Below are 13236 nucleotides of genomic sequence, written 5' to 3' on the forward strand. Positions count from 1 at the left end.
GGGCGCTTCAACGGCCCCCTCTTGCATGCTGGAATCTCATTCAGCACAAACAACAGAGTGAGCTGACCAGGTGGCCGGGTGCCTGCCCAGCACCGGCCCGGCACATGACTCTACCACAAGCGGTTAAACCCGGAGAGCGGTGCAGGTTGGAGCAGAGCTACTTCCAACTGAGGGCTCGAAGGCCTTCAGTACTAAGCTATGGTCATACCGATGCTAACTGATCTGAACACCTACAGTATATTCCTTTGTGGTGTTGGATACATTGTAATCAGGGATCTTGCTTTATCAGTGCCATTTATTGTATTTATTGTCTTGTTTTTTGTATTGTTTTTGGATGTGTACAAAGTACAGCTTGTTTGCAGTATTCATGCCTTAAATTGCCCCTTGCGGGACTAATAAAGTTTTTTGAATTGAATTGAATTGAATTGAATTGAACTCGATAGCCCAAACCAAATGTTACATTTCACTTCAGTGTGTGGTGGCCGGTTTGTTTGTGGGAAATGAATGAGACTATGGGCCTCCCCTCAGACAAAGCTTGGAAAAAAGGTGCCTCCTCTTAGTTTACTTGCCTAATTTCGCTAAATTCTTGGATGCCTATGGGATTATGATTATGTTATTTGATCCCATAGATACTCAACAATTGAGCCAAAATAGCCTGATATTGCTGTTTGACATACTTCAACAAATACATTCAAAAAAGTCAGTCTGAAGGCATTTATTTGTTTCTGCCTCTGGAAAGTGGGAATTTAAACACTAAATTCTCCAAAACTAACCGTATCTCTGACCAAATTACCCACATTTAGGTTATTCCATGTGATTTGATAATGTTTGATAACTAGTACTAATGTCATATTGTTTCACTTCCATTCACTGAGCCTCCCCTGAAAGTGTTTGGAGCCCCCCTGGGTCCGCCTCCCACTTTGAAAACCTCTGCCCCGGACTAACAGCGAAGCCAAAGTAGTTTGATAATAGATCAGAGAAACACTCCCAAAGCCACGCCGTAACATGACATATGGAACATGACACGTTAACACTGATCTCAATGGTCATTTTAAGTGTGCAATGTTATCCAATAGTCCCTCAAATGTTTCACACCTCATTTATGTTTTTTTTTATTACTTGTTATCCTCAATTTAGACATATAGAATTATTATAGCCTTAATTTCCTAGAGGTGAAGGTGAAGTGGCATTGATTAAAAGAAAGTGGTCTTTGTCCTTTGTCACAACACCCCTCCCCACACACACACACACACACACAGTCTTCTCAAAAGTATGTACAGGTATAGGATGTTAGGAACAGGAGCGACTGGTCCAAGAGACTCTGAAGCCACGCTGTTATCAGGAAGGGTTTAAAAAGATCCGTTTGTAGTGTGGGGTCGATGGTTACCTGTCCCGTTTCAATTCAAAGCGCTTAAAGGCGACAGGCTGGCTTTCAAGGAGACATTCCTTTTGGTTCATTGACCTGGGCCGCTGCCATGGCCCCAAGCCCGAGTCAATGTGTAGACAGAGAGAGGTACAGTGAGCAGTGAGCGCAGACTGAACAGCCTTTCCAACTACAATCTCTCCTCATCGGATAAAACCTCTCACATCAACCCACAAGCCCTGACTAACTAGTAATAATAATATTACAAATACATGTAATACTAATAATAATCACGACGCTAATACTACGACAATAATAGTAGTAGTAGTAGCAGTAGTAGTAGAAGTATAAAAAGTTGTCTCATATCTCATCAAGAAACAACATTGGACTCCCATCAAGCGAGGTAAACAATAATTAGAGTCAAATCCAGTCATCAGTGAAATGCAACTTTCCGACATTCAGTTTTGTTTTGAAGCAAGATAAAGAGTTTGCGAATCATATTTTCCCTAAATTAAGCGGTGATATATTCTTTCTAGTAGCTCTGCTGTCTCACAAGCCTTTTCCTGGAGTCAGACTCATCTTATTAGGTTTCCTGGGAAGTTGAAAAAGATCATCTCAAGATTGCAAGGCCCGTTATTTCAAAATGATATGTCCATTTGGAGAGAAATATGTTACCTGAGAGGGTCATGTGATCATTTCCAAAACACAGGTGATCTCGTCCAGAAGCGTCATGCCCATTGAAACTGAGGGGCAGTTGCCCCCTCAGATTTTTTGAAAAAAAGAAATGAAGGGGGAAGTAAAATTCATGCTGTTAGTTATTATAGGTATAGTTTGCCATAGCAAGTTAGTTGGCTATATTTGTACTACCATGCAGCTAAAGTTAGCATTGTAATGTTAGCCAGAGCTGTTATGGCTAGGGCTGGGTTCAAAAAATCGATTCTCCGATTTTTAATCGATTTTCATTTTAATCCTCGATTATCGATTCATATGTCCAGAGATCGATTTTTTTTTTTTAATTAAAAAACAAAAACAAAAAAAAAAATTTTTTTTTTTTTTTACTAAACAGGCTAAAATATTGTGCTGTGTGTGGTAGTTGAAACATAGTTTCAAGTTGACGTTTAATTATGTTTGTAGTTTAAACAAAAACATAAATACTGTAGGCTACATGAATGGAAATGTTTGATCATTATTAATATCTACTTTTAGAAATTATATAGGCTGAAATCAAATCACTGTGCATAATTGTGAAAGTGTCTTTATTGACAGATGAAAAGGCTGTTATTTACCCTTTGTCACCACGTGGTGAGTAAATATATGTGTAACTAAAACCATTAAAATTGACAACAGGTCTGCAACTTTTTTTCCCCATGTACTGTATCTACTTGGCTGGTTGGAAACCCCTGTGTTACATAACTGGACAGTCATGTAATTCAGGGTACAGCTCAAAAACCACGTTTTGGTATCACTAACCAAATCAATATTGAAAATTGATCGAATCGGAATCGAATCGAATCGAATCGAATCGAATCGAAATTAATCGATTCGCAACCTTGTGAATCGGAATCGAATCGATTCTTGAAATTTGAACCAATACCCAGCTCTAGTTATGGCAGTGAGCTGTTTTTACCACTACCACCACTGTCACAGGTAAATCCATTTGATGTCTCCAGGTCAAGATGCAGTTTTTTTAAATAATTTGCATTGTGGATACTGGATATAGTCTTTTTATGTGAATAACATTTTGGGTGAAGCAAGATTGAGCTATTTCAAGAAAAGTGGCAGCAGTGTAGAAGCTAGTGTGGAAGTGACTAAGCTAATAACCATAAAAGCACAATCACCGAAATCTCTAAATAAATATACAGTATTTACCGTAATGAGAAAAGGAGCAAAATATTGATGGTTAAAACTTAATCATGATATCACAACACTCTAATCCCAATGATAATTTAAAATGAGATATTATAAATCTGGCCAACATTTTAGAAATAGCTAAATGGACGATTGATAGATAAATCAATCAATCATGAGTGGATTCAGCACACTTTATCTGGGCAGACTGATTGAATCATTGCAGATCTATTCAGACCTTAGGTCGCCACCAAAACTTTTCTGCTGGGGACCTTTGGTCGCTGCCGAATGTTTATCTCTAAATACATATACAGTATTTACCCTAATGAGAAAAGGAGCAAAATATTGATGGTTAAAACCGAATAATGATATCACAACACTCTAATCCCTCTAAACTCTAATAAAAAAATTATAATTTAAAATGAGATCTTCCTCTAAATCTGGCTTCAAATGGCAAACATTTTAGAAATAGCTAAATGGACTGATTCAATCATGAGTGGATTCAGCACACTTTATCTGGGCAGACTGATTGAATCATTGCAGATCTATTCAGACCTTCGGTCGCCACTGACATTTTTTAGCTGGGGACCTTTGGTCGCCACCGAATGTCGCCCCCTCAGAATTTTGGTTTGCATGACGCCCCTGATCTCGTCCTTCCCTTAGTACTAATGTTGCTGTGAATTTCTTGAACTAGTAGCTACAGTATTGATATAAATGGGATTCCATATTCTGTTGTACTTTCAGATTCAGTCAACAGTCCCAGAAGTCATTTGATCAGAACAGGTTTCATGTCCCCCCCCCCCCCCCCCCCCCCAGATATTCATATTTGCAAGATTCACTCTCTACTGCCTCTTAAGACTATTTGTCGTACTGCAATTTGCAAAGTAAAGTATCTCCTTCAGTTTATAAAGACAAACAGTGTATTAACCGCCTTTGTTTTAAGATCATCTGGGTGAGAATTGAAGCAGGAAAACATATTATGGTGTAATTCAGTTTTCCAGCATTGAACTCATGAATGCTTTTCCTCCCAGAGAGAGGTTTTATCAAGACACATTAGGTTTTTGCTAGAGGTGGGATGGGACGCAAACATATAAAAGCCTGAACTTTGAATTTCAGAAAATAGCCTCCTGATAGAAAGTATAGGCTTCAAAATTACAGCCATTGGTGTTGCCAGGTCAGAGTTCAAATGGTCGTAAATTCTTCCCATCCCTTTCAACTTTTTTTCTTAACGATAGAAATAAATCTTCATCCGAGTTGTGTACAACGGCTCCTAAATCTGCATCACAGCCCTGAAATGTGGAAATGACTGAAGGAGGCGGGCAGTCCATTGGTGGAAAGGAGGAGAGGCAGCCCATTGGTGGAAATGAGGAAAGGCAGCCCATTGGTGGAAATGACTGAAGGAGGAGAGGCAGCCCATTGGTGGGAGACAGTGTTGGAGTAATTACATGGCATGTCAGTCAAATTACCATATTTATCACGTGGAGAAACACAAACATGGCATTAGTTGTATTTGGCAGGCGGCGTTATGGTGGGCAGTTGTGCTAATTCTGCCAGTGTGAGGGTGGCCATGTGTCAGAAGGGCTGTTATGTTGTGTAGGTGTTGTATGTGTGTTACTGTGTTTGTGTTAGTTTGCTGGTTTATGTTTCTGAACACACGCATGCGCATGCGCACGCGCACACACACACACACACACACACACACACACACACACACATACACATACACATACACACACACACACACACATACAGTACACACACACGTATGAGTGCCCACCTGCTTAGTGCATACATGCTAGAAGACGTGCACTTGAGATGCTATTTCAGGATTAATGGGTTGACTCTTCATCATGCTGCCTGACTGCCTCTCAATCAGGCTTTAGCACTCAGCGGGCTATTTTATACACGCACACACACACACACACGCGCGCGCGTGCACGCACACACACACACACACACACACACACATGATGATGATGATGCGTGCCAAGACGCAGGTGTTTTAACGCAGCGATTTCATATGACAAATAAGATTCATGTAATATTCATGGGATCAGATGAAGGATGGATAACCCCGTTCAGATGCACAACTTGTAGTGTGTGTGTATGTGGATGTGTGTGTGTGTGTGTGTGTGTGTGCGTATGTGTACGACGTGCATGTGTACGCCTATATGCCATCAGCTGTGCATGTATGGCGTCAGAGGAGCTAGGCTTCTCACAGTGATCATGAAGTTAGTGCACTTAGTTGTTTTTCCTTGCTGAACCAGAGCAGAGCGTTTTGAAGCTGGTTTCCAGGGTGATGGTGGTGATGGTTTCCAGGGTGATGGTGGCGGAGCCGCGGAAGCTGATTGGGCCTCGTTTCCAAGGGGTAATGGTGGAGAAATTCTTCCAATGCACTTTGATCCAGATTCGTTTCAAATTGCAGCAGCAACTGAGCTAGTAGCCTCACTACACCTTCTAGCTTTCATCTTTTGATGTAGGAAATATTATCTGCTTAAATTCCCTTAAAGTCCTTACTCTTTCATTCACTTACACTCTGTATTGTTACTGAGCTTGATGATTATTTGTGCACCATAGGTAGGTATTACATAGGGATGGAAATCGAGACATGGTGTCGATTGGTGCTATCGATCGATAATTTCTCAAGACCCGAAAGTCAATAAGGTCCGAGCTTATCGATACTGCTGTCGAGAATAGCAGGTCCTATAAAGTAACGTTACGTCTTGAGAGACGAGACTATAGTCATGTCGTTTACCTCAAATCACTGGTGCACAAACTTACATCGATTAAAGTTTTTGAATTCAATTGAATTACAACTGCCGTTAACTAAACAAAGAGTTGGATTGCCTCACCAGGCTAGGCAAATGTCATTCTGTTCAGAAATTAAACCGTCACAGACTCACGGTTAAGCAATAAAAGCCAGTTCTGTTAAGAATTTATTGTCGTCTTTCCACAAAAAGTATCGATAGTGGTATAAAGACTCGGATTGTTAAGCAGTCTCGAAAATATGATCAATGTCATTCAAAATTGACGATTAAAATCCAGAGCTATTACACCATTCACATTCACATCGCTTTGCAACAGAATACAAAATATTTGGAATCTTCTCCTTCTCCTATTCAATCGTGCATTTTTCTCTGCTTCCTACTGTTCCTGTGTGTGACAGGGCGGATCTGCAATGACGGTCTGAGCTACACATGTAGGTTCTATATTTACGTCTCCCTATAGGCAGAAGCCGGGTGCAGGGGAGTACTTTGTGAGGGATGAATCATTTTCTTTTCAGATGTCCCAATGGAGAGGAGCCCTGCTGCTCTGCTTTGATCAGCTCTGTGAGGGGGGGGGGGGGGGGGGGGGGGTAATGCGCTCTGCTGGGGGTCTGGCTCAGCAGAGAGGCGAACGGAACCTTTCAGCCTTAAGTGCCTCTGCTTTTCTTCAATCAGAAAATGAGCAGGTTCAGTTCCACTTCTCTCCTCTCCTTTGTCCAGAAATTCAATTTCGATTCGAGACTGCTTGAGTTCGGAGTTGCTGTGTGTTGACGCCGGTCAAAATAATGTCTTACGGCTGTGATCCTGAACCCTTTTCATATCGAGGACCCCTAATTTGTCCACATTAGGCCTACTGACCTTTTGATGAGACGTCGTTGACTTTATTTGTATTGCTATTTATGATTTTGTTCAGAATTCAATGACTATGTATGTTCAATGTCTGTATTGTAGGTATGAGAGATAGATAACAGTGAAAATAGGATCAAAACAGTCATTCTTCTACATTCTCTAATTATGTTAACCTCTTGTAAATGAAAATAATGGTAAAGTTGATCAATTCATCCATTTGCTGGGAACCACCTCATGGACCCCTGGTAGTCCCCACGTTGTGAACCACTGTCTGAAGGTGCTGTTCTGTAGCTCTATCAGGTGAATCTTACCTGAAGCACTTACAGCTGATTAACACTCCTGTAAGATATCATGCTGGCTCAAAGTCTACATAACACACCCATCACATTTTAATATAAGCCACATTTACTGCCAGTAACAACGTGTGATTTACAGTTTTTCTTGTTGCTCAACTTTATTTGAAGTTGGCAAAATCCCAGAGAGGAGACGCCAATTCTGCTGACAGTCTCTTTCCTGCAGCACCATTAGGAAATGGCAGTGTGTCTCCTGATATTGATAAATATGCTTGTCTAAGCTCTATTATTATTATTATTATGGGGTGATTTATTTGAATGATATAAGAAGAACACATCTGTATTCTTATAGACTCTAGTGCGGTGGTTCCCACACTTTGTTGGCTTCAGTAGCCCCTTTCCCTGATTTCTGAATCCAAGTACCCCCTTTACACAACTACAACATTTTGCTGCAAGGTGCGAATGCATAGAACAAACAAACAAACGAGAAAAGCCGCTGAATTTGAATACATATGTTTTGTTTTCCATGCCTGAAAAAAAGTTTTGCAAAAGCATGCATGTCTAAACCCTATTTTCAACCATCAAGTCTGGCTGCACCACACACCTTTGAACGGTTCTGGACTGCGTAAATCCTTCAGTCATAGTTGTAGCTTGCCAAAAAACACTGGGATGTTTATATGAGCTCTTCAGCCATAATAAAACTGTAGCATTTTAACATGGACACTGTCAAATATTCAACCCTAAAACAGTCATGGAACGATTTGCAAAAATGTGCCGGGATTCGGAAACAAATCTATTGCCATCCCTTGACTTGTTCGGAGAGAGAGAGCGCTAGTTTGCTGTAGAAAGTGAAATAATACCTTCATTGTTGTTGCATGATTCTATTTCATTTGGCCCAGCTTGCTCCTGCCTCAGCTGCTAAAGGTCAAAACAGTGAAGTATGAGCGCACACACAGACCCCGGTCTCCCCCGGTCAGACTTGATCAGGTCTGTCCTGACACGAGACCTGTTATCCAGCACCATCCATCAGGTTTAAAGAGCTGCGTTGTAGTTTTAACCGGCAGAAACAAGAGTGTGCCTGGAGCACCGGGGTCCACTCTGCTGACTGTCACTGAACACAGAGAGAGAGAAGGATAAGAACTGACGCAGGCACAAAGTTCCCCCCGGTTGACTAGGCCAAGATAAATCAGCCGGGGGGGAGTGTCAATTTCCAAACAGCACTGTCCTCTCCCAGGGAAATCCCAAAGGTTCATGGGAAGACGCCTGATGTGAAGGATGCAGGCATGACGTTCTTTGTTTGTCTTCTCATCACTTGCATACTTGTGGACTGCGGCCACTCATGATCGTCTCTGTGTCCCAGTCGTTTGCTCCTTCATTGTTTCAGCTGCGATAGCTGCAGTGTGTGCGACATGCCCATGGTTTTGTTGAACCTGCCAGGGGGTTCCCCAAGCCCCAGTTGCCCCCTAAATAGCCGCCTACTGGCCTCTGTCTGACCAGCTACTATTTTAGATTTAAAAATTTGGGGGAGTTGAGGCCAGGAGTGTCAACCTTTACATGTATTACCTGAACACGAGGACCACAATGGAAATAAGCCCTCTGACGTTCTTGTGTTTTTATCCTTTTGATTCTTTTTTTACTTGTACTAATGAACTTGTACTTGCACTTTAATTGAGTCAATAAATACAATCAATCAATCAATCAATCAATCAATCAATCAATCAATCAATCAATCAATCAATCAATGTGTGACAGTAGAAGTCATCCTGCTTTAGGGCTTATGTAAGTATTGTCTTGGCTGAACATCATTCCAATCAAAGCGAGGAAATTCCCCTTTTATTTCACTTTAGTTAATGCCTTCAAAGCAGATGTTACTTTGTACTTGAGTTCTCCCATGGAAGTGATGTAGTATAGATGGGCTACCGTATTTAAGCAAGCAGTATTGTGACATATAGTGTGACCTATCTGCAGAATATATATGTAGGGAGACATTTATTTGATCATCATTGTAAAGCCACAGCACGGTAAAGAGGATGTGATGTGTGTAGTTCTTCATAGATCTATGGAGCTAGCCTCTTGATTTTGCTCTGAAAGTGCACCAGATTGTTGCATTTTACTTTAAAATGCACAAACTGTTCTTCTGGGGGGGGAAGGGGATGCCCCCCGGACCCCCCTAGAGGGTCCAAGTTCCCTTAGCCGGCTACTTTTCCTATTTAATTTGGCTTTGGAAATTTGGGGAACCCCCTGAACATAGTGTGTCGCGTTACAGCTGAGAGGAAAACATGATACCTAGCTATCCTGATGGATCAAAGCCATAGAGATAGACATCTTCTGTGTGAAGCCACAGCGTTGAAGTGAACTGTTGCTACTCTTTGACCTCTGTGAAACAAGACAAACGCACCCGCGTTTAGTGGACACCTCACCATCCTTTTGAATCAGATACAACCAAGGTGTGGAGGTGTGGGAGTGGAGTCTGCCTTTGCAACTGACTGAAACGAGCCATGTATGTAGCACAAGGCCGTTGTCTGTGTGTTGAGGATTGCATTCCGCGTGTCCGTGGTGGAGTTATTGACCCATGTAACCGCTGGAAGAGATTATTGCGCAGGCCTGGTCAATACTGTAGCTTCTCTAATCGTGCATGGAAAGAGAGCATTGATCTGCCAGCTCACACACAGGAAGTCTCTGGGAAAAGGAAAGGAATGCGAGGGCCGCAGCAGAAGCAGAAAGACGGGACAAAGGCGACCGCTGTTACCTCAGGCCGCTGCGCACGGTAGGCGCGGAAAGGTCAGCCTCATAGTGATGTGCGAGTCATGAATGAATGGTTCGAAACTTGAGACTCTTCTTTTTACTGACTCGGGAGTCACAAGTCTTTTGTCTCTATTAACTCGTTCACCGACTATTTAAATGTATTTGTGGAAATCAGGTTGGTTGCTTTGTCGGCCCTGTGAGGGGGAGCAACCACTCGCTCTCCCAGCCCGGGCGGAGCAGAGGCCCTCCCTGCCCTGAGCTGAAGTACTCACATGCCACTGTAGTGGCAACTGGCCATGGCCATTAGTAACTGGCCATGAATTTTTATTTGCTCCTTTTTAGAAGATTACAATGATATGGATCATTTTCCTGTAGCAAATCAGTGGCTAATCCTGGGAATCAGAGGGGACTGGGAGTGGGTAGAACTGCCAGACTCAACTCAACTAGAGCAGCTCTGACTCGCATTCACTGATTCCCTGTAAAACGGTGGATACATTTTTTTGGGAGCATCACGAGTCACAACACAGCCGCCGCAAAATGTCTGATAACAGTCTAATAATCTGGAAAGTATAGAAGAGCAGCACAATTACATTATTTGATCCCATTCAAGTTAGCAGATTCAGAGGGCTACTGGAAGTTAGCCAAGTCAGGCGTCTCTGGTGAGCATGCTCTGGGCGCTGGGGCTGGTGGGGGATTCCCCCCAGGCTCTGGGTGACTGACTGGAGTGACTCGAAAAACCAGACTTTCTTTAGTGAGTGACCCATACAAACTCTCAGCTAGTAAAAAGAGTCAAACCTCTCCTCACTAGTCAGCCAGAGCCACCTGGCATCACCCCTGTCTGCGCTGAACCAGAGACGGTCAATATCAGAGCTAGACACCCCAACTTCCAGTCACTTCCTGTATCTGTGCCACTCGACATGGTCTCGACACGGCCACACCCACTTAGGAGACTTGCGGCAGCGGATTATGACAGATTATTTCGCGGCCATAGTCGTCAAAGTAAATATTGAGCCCATTTTCCGAAGCCACATATCTTCTGAACATTCGGACTCTAAAATGGTATTTTCAGACAGACAGATCAGGAGAAAATGAACTTTGTTCAAGACCTGAGCAACAGCAGCTCACGTTAGCAGGGAGCGATTCGCCAAAGCTACACGTGAAGTTCGTTGATGTAGTAGCTAAATCTGTGCTTGGAAAATGTATTATTTTTAATCGAATATCTTAGTTTCAACTATATTGAGCTAACAAGGGTCAGCTTTGTGTTTATATGTGTGGTGTGTGTGTGTGGAGTTTGGGAACTCACGATCTCTAGCTCAAGTTAGCTTGCTATATATAGGTCAGCACTAACCCCGCATCACCACCAGGCTCTCTCTCTCACAACACTTCAAGGGGAGAGGTGACCATTTAGGAGACCAGCAGGCAGAGTACCATTTCTTATTATTGGCGGAGCCTGCAGTGTGGTGTCTCTATCTAATATTAAAGGTCTCTGGCTGAACCACCGAACCAGAACAAAGCCTAAGTGGAGTGAACAGGCTCGTTTATGCGTCTCACAAACACGTCACCTTCCCTTCAGACAACCAGCATTATCCAAAAGACTGGGGCCCGCGTTGCCCGAGAGGAAATTAAATGTGTCTGCTTGTGTGTACGTGTGTGTTTGTGTGTGTGTGTGTGTGTGTGTGTGTGTGTGTGTGTGTGTGTGTGTGTGTGTGTGTGTTTATGCGTTTATCCATGTCTGTGTTATTGCAGGGTGGCATCATGAGTGAGGCAGAGATTCAATTATGCCGTGATTAAACGTGCTTCATTAATCACAAAGGGGAAAATGTGGGCTTTAATATTCAGGCCTGCAGCCATGTTGTGAAGATGACCGTGCTAATCACCGCCTGGAGTACGCTGGGATTGAGCTGCTGGCTTGTGGTTGAAGAAGGCAGACGTTAATGTAGGAGGTGCTTATTTTACTGGATCTTCTGTGTAGAAAGAACTGCGCTAAATAATGTGCCACAGGCTCCGATGCATAGGATGTGCGAAATTTAAGGGTGTTGTGTATTTTCACCAGTGGTGTATAAAGTACTCGGAAGCCATACTTGAGTAAAAGTACAGATATCTTCCCAGAAAAGACTTTGGTAAAAGTCAAAGTCACTCATTAGAATATTACTTGAGTAAAAGTCTTAAAGTAGCTGGTATTTTCTATACTTAAGTATCAAAAGTAATTTTCTGATATTAAATCTACTTAAGTAATTGAAAGTAAAAGTACAAGTAAATGCTGTAAAAAAAACAAAAAGCAAGCAAAAGACATGCCTGGGCTTGAGTGGAAGTCTATTTCTTCTTCTTGAGTTTTAAAGCGGTTGGCAAACAACGTTATGTTGCATTACAGCCACCCACTGGAATGGTGTGTGGATCATGAATAACGTAACTTGCAAACTAGGAGCACTGATGATTTCTTGCAGGCTACCCAATTTCTTCTGATTTTACTTTGTAACTAAGATGCTTGGGGGAAATGTAGTGGAGTAAAAGTATCCATTTTATTTGGGAAAAGTAGTGGAGTAAAAGTGAAAGTTGACAGAAATATAAATACTCAAGTAAAGTACAAATACTCTGAAAAAATACTTAAAGGCCGGGTTTTCCGTGGGGAATATGAATATATATTAAATCTCACGCCCCTAAGGTTTTAGAATCCGTTGAAATTTTTGAAATTGGTTGTTTACAGCCTGAGATATCACCAGAAATCCACTCTGTGTGTGGGGGGGGGGGTGGTGGGGGGGAGGTGCGGGTGCGGGGACTCGAAATACTACATTTCCCACAATGCACTGGGCTCGCGTGGCCTTCGTTTCCATGCCCACCCCTCAGGCGTTTGGCTGATATCAAACTCCAGTAGGTGGCGGTAATGCACATATATGTTTGCCAACCGCCATAAAACTCAAAGAAGAAGAAGACATGGAGAGAAGACATGGAGAGAAGAAGAAATAAATCGAAAATAAATCGAAAATCAATTGCCTCCAAATTGCACCAAATTTAAACTGAAGTATATATATATATATATGTCGGGAGATGTCTTCATAAAAAAAAAATCATGCATTTTCATGCATTTTCGTAGGAGTTACGCGCATCTGATGTTGTAACTATTTTCTGTAAAAATGTGTAAAAATGGGTACATTGCTCAGCGTTGATTTCGTTACTTCAACCCACCTACTACTAGATGTAAAATTTGACGAGCTTTCCAATGCCGCCAGTCCCGTGTCTGTTAGTGCTTCCGTTCCCGAGAAAATCGTCTCTTTGCAAGGAACTATGGGAAGCTAATATTAGGTACAGCATGCTAGGCGGTTGAAAAAGATGGCTGCCTTTTCGTTTTTCTTCAGACCTCTGAAGGGGCGTGGAG

The 13236-nt window shown here is 42.3% G+C and overlaps 1 protein-coding gene across 1 annotated transcript in view; it reads left to right on the top strand.

Moving 5' to 3' along the window:
* osbpl10a (oxysterol binding protein-like 10a) overlaps positions 1-13236 on the top strand; it is a gene marked incomplete at its 5' end in the record, with an annotated part of 81748 nt that overhangs the window by 5836 nt on the left and 62676 nt on the right.

The sequence above is a fragment of the Poromitra crassiceps genome (assembly GCF_964638095.1).
Source record: "Poromitra crassiceps genome assembly, chromosome: 11".
NCBI classification, from domain to species: Eukaryota; Metazoa; Chordata; class Actinopteri; order Beryciformes; family Melamphaidae; genus Poromitra; species Poromitra crassiceps.